The following is a 9,457-nucleotide window of genomic DNA, read 5'->3' as shown; positions in this document are numbered from 1 at the left end:
ATAGGTACTTTTGCTTTAAGGATCACTTTCTTAATAAACAACGAATATTACTGTAATGTTCAAAATTACAATTCTAATTTCAAAAATTCCTTGCCAAATCTTGCAAAGATTGCTTAATTTAAATCGAATTTTATAAAACTTACCAGTTTAAGCGCTATTAGGATAGGAAGAATGAGAAAGGGACTAATTGATTTGTTTACTAATGGTGCATTTTTCTGATCGGAATCATTATATCCAAAAATTCTTAAAAAAATAACTGAACATTGTTTATTTACTACCAACTTTCAAATGAACCAAATATGGCGTGGTTGATGAACGAGGGCTTGAAATTCTTCATCGCTACAAACGCTATCCACAATAACAAACTATTAAAATTCAAAGATAAAGGAAGTTTGGAAGTCCGGTATTCAGCATGTATTAAAACATTGGTTAAAACAGTTGCGAATAAGAGAAAAACTCATGGGGTGGTTTTGTTCAAAATATGTATTATTCCAGAGCTGATGTTTCCAAATAAGTTGACACTTTTTGATTTGCCAAGTTCGAATTCCTTTGTTTTGCATTTAAGCTCCTCATAACATCACTAACTGGTTTCTATAAATTAGTTCTTGTAAGTGAAAATCATACCTACGACACAAAATTATCGTCCTATTCCATTAAATTTTTAAGCTTTCGATACAGAGAGTGTATATTACCATAGTAATCATATAAAGTTTCATTTTAATTTGAAAGTTGTCTCGTAAGCAAAGGAACATGTCTCCAATGTTACCCGATCCTAAGGACTTTCGCCTTAAAACCTCCCAAATTGCACTTGATACTGAAAAAGCTTTGAATCTCTGTCAGATACATACGGTGAACCTCGTCTACATAACAAAGACTTTGCATCTGATCCGAATTCATTAAAAATAATACGCATATCAATTTCTAATTAAAACAGCTGCATGTAGCGGGGTACTCCGCGGGTAGATATTCAAGCTTCAATCCAGGTTAATGGAAATAATAAGTCTATTATTATCTTGTCGCATACAGCGTTGCAGTATAAATGTGAAAATTATTGTTTCAGATTGTTTGGACTTGGAATCTTTAGATAATTAAAAGTTATAATGGAAACGAGTAATTTTAACTTTATAAATACTTTCTTCTTATTTTAAAACTTCTGCCAGTAACAGTAAAGCTTCCATTCTGTTTCTTGTCCGTAAATCGAATTTTATTTTCTATAAAATGTGCAATGGAAATGCGTTTCATTTTTCATCCTACTACAGATTTACTTTTCCAATTGAATAAATAGTTATATGTGTAGAAACATTTTTATTCCGAATGGCTAGGTCTGATATTCTCTTTTGATGTTGGATATGCAGATGACATAATTCTAACGGTTCAATAACGTACTTTGCAGATTTTGCTACAGGCGCCTTTTTTAGGTAAAAAAAGCGTGTAGTTTTTTTCCACCTTGCACCATTCGCTTTTTCAATCTGGGTATGTTAGCTTAGAGCTAACTAACTAGTTAAAAATCTTATAATCAGCCAGAATGACCGATAACCCATTACCTAAAAGGACGTAACTCGTAAGTAACTATTCAAAATACCGCACGCGACTTTCGACTAATGCCATAAATCGTCACGATGTTACTGTCGCTTCAGTACACCCTCCACTTTCGAAAATGTATCCCCAACAAGACGTACCTTCACGAAAATTTGCTTCTGTAACTTTTTTTCCCTAGAAATCCGACCATGAAAGTTCCGCTCACACAATTTTGCACTCAAGGAAGATGCACCTCCACCACGGGAATCTCGCTCACAAGGAACTTGCTTCAAGGAACATTTGCGCATAGAAAAGCCCAATTCCGTAATAAATAAATGCCTTTATCCGAAGTAGTTCGCTTTTAGACCTCCCTTCTGTTACATAATCTGCACTAACGAAGATTTTCCCCCAAGAGAAGCCCCCAGCTAAAAAATTCGCTTTTTAGAACATTCCCATCGAAGCCTTATGGAGTTGTAATAATCGAGGTAATAAAGTAATAACAATGATCCGGCTTTTAGAGCATCTGCGATGTTAAATATATATAGAGCCGCTTAATTTAGCCCCGAACCGTGTCTGGAAAGAATTCCAGGGAGGCAGAGTGACTAACACTACGCTCCGTAACCCACTATTATTACCTCAGAGACGAACCCCAGGTTCACAATTCTATCTTCAATGGTTTCCTAATCATAACTAGTTAAATGAGTTGGTTTAATTTCGATGTTGACGTTTTAGTCCTTTACAATTTAAATTTCTTCGTATCTTTTTCCGTTTGTCCTACGTCCTACGTGCGATCGTGATTTTCGCAAGAAAATTTGATAAGGCCACTAGTAGAAGACGGCCAAATTCTTTGTTCTCTTACATTGCATCGACCATGAAATGAAGTCACTGACGATAGAGTTCATACACCCCTTACTGAGAACAGACCCCAAAAAGGGGTGTTGGTATCGTAGTTGTTATTTGTTGATGAAGTACTCCATTTTATGTTTGAGTTAGATATAGAGAAATTAAAATTGAAAATTGAAACTCAACATTTTTGTTATTTCTAAAGGCGATCGATTTCGACGTAGCACGTCATCATCAGGCCGAGCTAATGTTAATTTTCCAGTTCGTCCTGATGATGACGTGGTATGTCGAAATCGATAATTCAGCTTCTTAATCGTTATTTTTTATGCATATCAAAAAAGATGAGCTTCATTATAGCGTTTTCTGCAATGGATGGCTTTCCCTTATGGTACAAAAATTGGTATGGTTCTTCTCTAAAAGAAAGCACCTCAAAGCTGGAAAAACGAAAATTGAATATGAATATCCTGAAGAATTATGGAAGTTTATATTTAATTTATTCCACGTTCATCCTTGTATATACAAAAACAGACAAAAAATAACAATATGTTCTAAAAAAAAATAATAAACTAAAACAAGTAAATAAGACTAGATGAATCGCAGATAGGTACCTCATTAAACAATTACTGTTGTGTTGAGGTTACCATCACTTAAAAAAACGAAGTTAATATTAATTCCAAATGCACTACATAAATTAAACGGAGAAAAAAAAACTTAAAAATTGCAGTAATAATATCAGTGGCGAGAGATTTATAGACTACTGTAACGGTGTAATGAAAGTTAAACTTTAGATAAGAAAATAATACGCCTATTAACCTTACTTCTTGTTATCACAGTAAAAATCAAGCAAGATGGAGACAAAGGCAAAGAGTTATACCTACGAAGAATACAATATTTAAAGATTAACGAAAAAGAAAGATAAAAATAAACAAATAAATAAATGGTGTAGCTATTGTAAAAAAAGAATTTCTACGTCGCAAACTGTTAGTAACCACGATTTTAAATTATTTGTAAATTTCGTACATATTCTTATACTAGATAAGTGGCTTGGTAATTTATTATTATAGGCCTCGATGTTTGGCTTAGGAGTCCACACAAGGTTCTTAGATTTTAATCTGTTTGAGTGAACGTTATAATTACCCTCTATGTGACCACTCCTAAGGTAGAACATTCTTAAAACACGAAACACATACATGTATCTTAATGGCAGTATTTTTAATGAAACAAATAAGGGAAATGACGAATGTAACATTGACCCACCAGAAATCATTCGAATTATTTTTTTCTGAGCAACAAGTAATGGTTTTATGGACGACAAATATGTACCGACCCACACGCATATACCGTACTGCAACTTAGAGTTTATCAGTGAGTAATAAACGTTCCTCAAGATAGGTTGCGGACAGATAAATTTTAACAAATAGAATTTTCTCATTGCCATATACATATAACACTTTAACGCATTGATGTGAGGTTTCCAATTGCAACAGTTATCCAGGGTAATACCAAGATATTTTATAGTTTCAACTTGTTCAATTTTTACACACCTTTCGCAGTATGGCTGCTCATAAGATAAACAATTTTGACATTTAAAATAAATATTAATACTACTTTTTGAGTGACGTCTTAGAGAAAACTGTAGAAGCTTGGTTTTGGTGCTTAACACCATTTTGTTGTAATTGAACCACAACCTTAACTTATCTAAATCGGCCTGCATCGAATGTTGCAACTGTTCCGGGGCTTGTGCCGAGTAACACAGAGCAGTATCATCTGCAAAGCAAGTTAAACTTCCGCGGAGGTGCACACAGGTCATTGATGTAAATAAGGAATAAAATTGGACCAAGAACTGATCCTTGAGGAACACCAGAAACATTCCGCAATGATTTACTTACTGCTCCCTTATAGCGTACAGATTGTGTCCGATTTTGTAGATAGCTCTTAAACCATTCTAACGAAATACCCCGAATACCTACAGTCCATAATTTATGTAACAAAATATCGTGATCCACAGAATCAAACGCTTAGTGATATCAATGACAATCCTGCTAACATATTGTCGCTTATTAAGTCCATCAAAAACCATTGAACAAAAATTTAATAACGCATCTTCAGTATGTTGATCTTCCCTCTCGAAAACCATATTGATTTCCGACTACTAGTTTTAAAAAGTTTAGCAAACGTTTTTTCATGAGTTTTTCAAAAATTTTAGCAAATACAGAAAGAAATGAAATTGGCCTATAATTATTCATGTTTGTAACATCGCCCTTTTTGTGCAGTGGGATCACTAGTGCTTTTTTGAGTGGATCCGGAAATTTACCAGTTTCTACACTAGAATTAAAAAAATCAGAAATGATTGGCGAAATGATATCGCTGACATTTTTCACAGTATTCACCGATATACCATCAATTCCCGGACTTTTATTACATTTTAGGGCTTTTATGACACTTTCTACCTCCTGTCTACAAGTGGAGCTACAGAAGAAAGATTTCTCAACCGATGTAGTTGGAAATAGATGGTAGTACTCGGCACTGTTTGTAAATGACAAGTTGGAGGATTCGCGGATTTTTTCAACTACAGAAACAAAAAAACCATTGAAAGCTTCTGAAGCATCTTCAGGTTCTGTGACTACAAGGCCATCAGTAGATACAATGTATTCCGTTTCGCATTTTACTTTATTATCCCCGTTAAGAACGACCCACTGCTTCCTTACATCATTTTTATATTTTTCAAACAGATTAAAATAGTACACTCTTTTTTGTAATGCCATATCTTGCTTGAGTTTATTTGAATAAGATGTAAAAAAACGAGCAAGTTTTTCGTCATTATTTCTCCTTTTAAATTTTTTGTATAATAAGTTTCTAAATTTTTGTCGCTTGCAAAGGTCTACCGTCATCCAGTCTTTAATAAGTTTATGTTTTGGAGTTATTGCGTAAGTATAACATGCCCTATCTATATTCGATTTTAAAATACCTAAGAATAAGTCAAACGCTACGGACACTTCACCCTGATCATATACACAGGACCAGTCAATGACATGCAGAAAATTTCTTAGCAGTGTTTTATCAGTTTTCACCTTTGTAGTTGTCCCTAAAAATTTCTTTGAAACCTCAAGCATTAATTCACATATTACAATATCATGATCACTTCTACCGGAATGAATAACATAACTTCTGTATTTGATATTATCCCTACTTCTTAAATAAATATGATCTAAACAACTATCTCCCCTAGTGGGCAAATTTATCAACTGACTAAACCCATGACTAGCCATTGTACTTTGATACTGCTCAACCTGAGGGGATGTCTTTAATATACATAAATTCATATCACCAATGACCACCAGATTCCTGTCTTTATTTACATTTAATAGGATATTTAACTCATCTAAGAACAGCGCAACGTTGTGTCTATGCAGGCGATAAAGTGCGATAACAGAAAGTAATAAACCACATTCTGTGTCAATGGTAATTTTAAGAGCATCTGCAGCATGGATATTGGTAATAAAATTCATCCTCGCTTTAAACATAGATTAAACGTAAGCAAGTTTGGTTATGCTTTCTCCCAATCGTCCGTCGCTCGACCGCTCGCTCGCTCGATGGTTTCATGTCCATTGATTTAAAAGAGAACGGACGGACTGATTACGATGATTTCAAATGGATTCTTTATCAATTAAGGAAGGCCCTTTTGACATCTCCGCTAGTTATGAACCGAATTACATGAAATGTTGTATGTATGCCTCGAATAAAAGTAGTTCTAGTGTTCGCATACTTAAATAATGTCTTAGTCCAAGAACAAAGTCTGTCAGGGCGCGGGCCTCCGTTCAAAAACTCGCCGCTAAGTCGCTAACCAAGATGCCGCGGGTGGCATCCATTAAACCTAATGTGACGTTCGGTTCTGAATAGGTCTGTAATGAGAGAGATCGACTTCCCGACGCTTCCTTCGCCTTCGCAAATACTTTCTTTGGCGATTTTTAATTATACGTAAAAGTATACCTAATAATAATAAAAGATGTAGTACACGTATCCAATTTTCCAATTTTCTGCGCGATTTTCTTAGGTTTTCTTGTCGTAAGCGGTAAGAACCTTCTACACAGTATTAGAAAAAAAAAAGATGAATGAAATCAGTAAAGTCGACCAGAAGCAGCAGGGGTTCATTTTTATATTTACAGAAGATTTCCTTTAAGGGTTCGATATGTTCAAATAAAAATCGTTGCACAAATTTGTGAATCTATCCAAGTAATTGCGCAGTTTGATATTAGTCCAGTCATTTTAGAAGTTTTAAACCCTGTTTCGTCTCGTAGGACAATAAATAATCGGATTAAATAGTTATTTATATAACAAGAGCGCGAAGTTCAATTTCGCGCATTGAGACTGAAGGTATTTTGACGAGGCGAAGCCGAGTTAAAATATCAGCCAAATGCGCGAAATAACTAGCTAGCGTTATATACAATATTTTTTCTACAACTGAACCGATTGTTAATTAAATTTGCTGTTTAAGTTCAACTTTGTCACGTGCGCGAAATACTTTTTTTCACTGTTGACGATTTCGCGCACGTTGTCAAGAGCAACCTTACTTATTAATTAACCGTTTAAAAATCTAGTACTTCGCGTTTCGAAATCCGTCAGAAAATGACAGGTTGGTACAACCGATGGAGTGCGTCTCACGACGTCTACATATCGACCCTTAACTTACTGAACTGCCAAATTCACATGTGTCTCAGACGCATCACTCAACCGAAGGGGCGGGTCAGAGACCCGTGTAGGGAGAGTCAGGTAAAGACCAAATTCACCCTTATTTCCTTAATATTTCTAAATTAGTAATAGATAATAATGTAATACCGTGCCCTCAGCGTGGAAAACTTCAATTATCAGCCCGATCCCCAAGGTGACACACGCTGTAAGCATTGAACAGTACAGGCCTATTAGCATACTTCCGGCCATGTCGAAGATTCTAGAAAGAATAGCCCATAAGCAAGTCGATGCGCACCTAGAAGAGAGAAATCTGTAACAATCTGGTTTCAGAAAAGACCATAGTACAACTACGGCGCTGCTTCATACCATAAGTACGCTGAAGCGCAACATCGATCGTGGTGAAGTTACATTGTTGTGTTTGTTAGATTTCTCTAAAGCCTTCGACACTGTTAATCACTCTACTTTAATTACGAAACTAACGTCTCTAGGATTCTCCAGGCGGGCTTCAAACTGGTTTAAAGACTACCTTTCTGATAGAAACCAACGAACGAAAATAGTGACTGATGGTAATATTTTGATTTCTTACTCCCTAAGCATTAAATGTGGTGTCCCACAGGGTAGCATTTTAGGTCCCTTGCTATTCAATATATATTGCTGTGATATTTCGTCTGGCAGGACGAAATTTTGTGATTCTTAACTAGGATGGACAAGGGCGGTTTCCATGTAATTAATTTTCTTAATCTAAATTTTTGTTTTGTGTCGTTCGTTAAGTAGTTCAACAGAAATTATTGTTACGAAAAATAGGTCAAGGTTTGTATTGTTTACATTTTAATCTCATCTTTAATTTTATTTAACGTAGATTTCTGAGAATTTTATATCGCTTTTATTCTGTTATCATTGTAAACGCTTAATTTAATTGACAGGTGGATGTTATTTATCTCCTTTTCATTGTATTTAAAAGAAAGAAAATTCTATTTTTCCTAGTATTTTAATTTTGTGTTATCTCTTAATATCGGTTAAACATTGATTTTATAAAAATAATTTTCTACCTCTAGTTTAACGTACGTTAGGGGGGAAATTTTCTGTTGTCAACTGCTTATCATTGGCTGTTTTAATTTGTAATTTTGGAAGAAGGGTTTCCACCTTAAATAGAACGGACTGAGAAGAGGAAAGGCTTTTTGCCACGGTCAGAGCGGAACTACGTTTGTTTGAGATTGAAAAATCGCCTTTTGGCAAATTGAGAGCAGATCCACGTCTGTAGAAGTTTGAAGTTTGTTTTGGAGTTGTGAAGTTTTAATCCTCAGTTTTGTTGCCAGTCAGGGCAGTTTTTGAGTTGAGTGAAGAATGTTTATTTCGCTTCGGCGAGTTACCGCAGTAGTTTGGATTGCGTAGAGGCCAGCCAGTTTTGGAAGTTTGTGGAGTTTCCGTTTTACGGAGTGGCAAGCCGAGTTGCGGCAGTTTTGGAAGTGTGGACCTTCAGTAAGGTGCGTCACTAAGGTGTGGTCGGCGCCGATTTAAGTGTTTTTTTTGTGTAGTTTGAAATTTTGTTTTTTTTGTGTAACGTATTTGGATTAGCAGTTTTGGACATGTACCGAATGTAAGTAAAATTAAGTTTTAATTTTAGTTTTTTTTGTTTCTTTGTAATAATTGTTTGTGTCTCTTGTATAATTTTCATTGTGTCTGTGACAATTAAATTTGAATTTTGTAAATTTTACAATAATTTCTGTGTGTCATTCGAACGATTTCATTTCCTTTAATTTACTGTTTTCTTTGGATACTGGCCCAAGGTCCATTTTATTTAATCAAAATTCTTAAGATCGATTTGGAATTTAAGGTATTTGGTCTAACCCACTATCTGGTAGAAGTTAATGGTTTAACTGAGAAAAGAGTCGGATTCCTCCTCTGTGCTGGGGAGAAGTTTTGTTCCGGGGAAGATAAAGGTTTGAGCTAGCTAGGTTTGTTTAGGTGTTTTGTGTACGGTCTTTTTGGCCTACGGACCGGTGCACACAGCAATATGTTTCTGCTCTTTACCGATACATTAAATACAGTGACATACATCAGTATGCAGACGATATACAAGTTTTGAAAAATGTACCATTAAAGGGTCTCAATGAGCATATTAATCAACTAAACTGTGACTTAATGGTTATTTATGAGTGGGCAACACTAAATAATCTTAAACTGAACCCTGCTAAAACTATAATCATCCCAGTCGGTACCAAAAAAGGCATACAAAGATTTTTTCAAGAACAAACACAAGCTGTGAAAATAAATGGTGTCTGTGTAGAATTTGCAACCTCTGCGCGAGTCCTTGGTTTAACTCTGGATCGAACTTTAACCTGGGAACCTCACATTAAACTTATCTGCTCAAAATCATCACATCAACTGAGAACCTTATATAAGGCTA

This window comes from Photinus pyralis, unplaced genomic scaffold (assembly GCF_008802855.1).
Source record: "Photinus pyralis isolate 1611_PpyrPB1 unplaced genomic scaffold, Ppyr1.3 Ppyr1.4_LG2, whole genome shotgun sequence".
Lineage (NCBI taxonomy): Eukaryota > Metazoa > Arthropoda > Insecta > Coleoptera > Lampyridae > Photinus > Photinus pyralis.
This window is presented reverse-complemented; position numbering follows the sequence as displayed.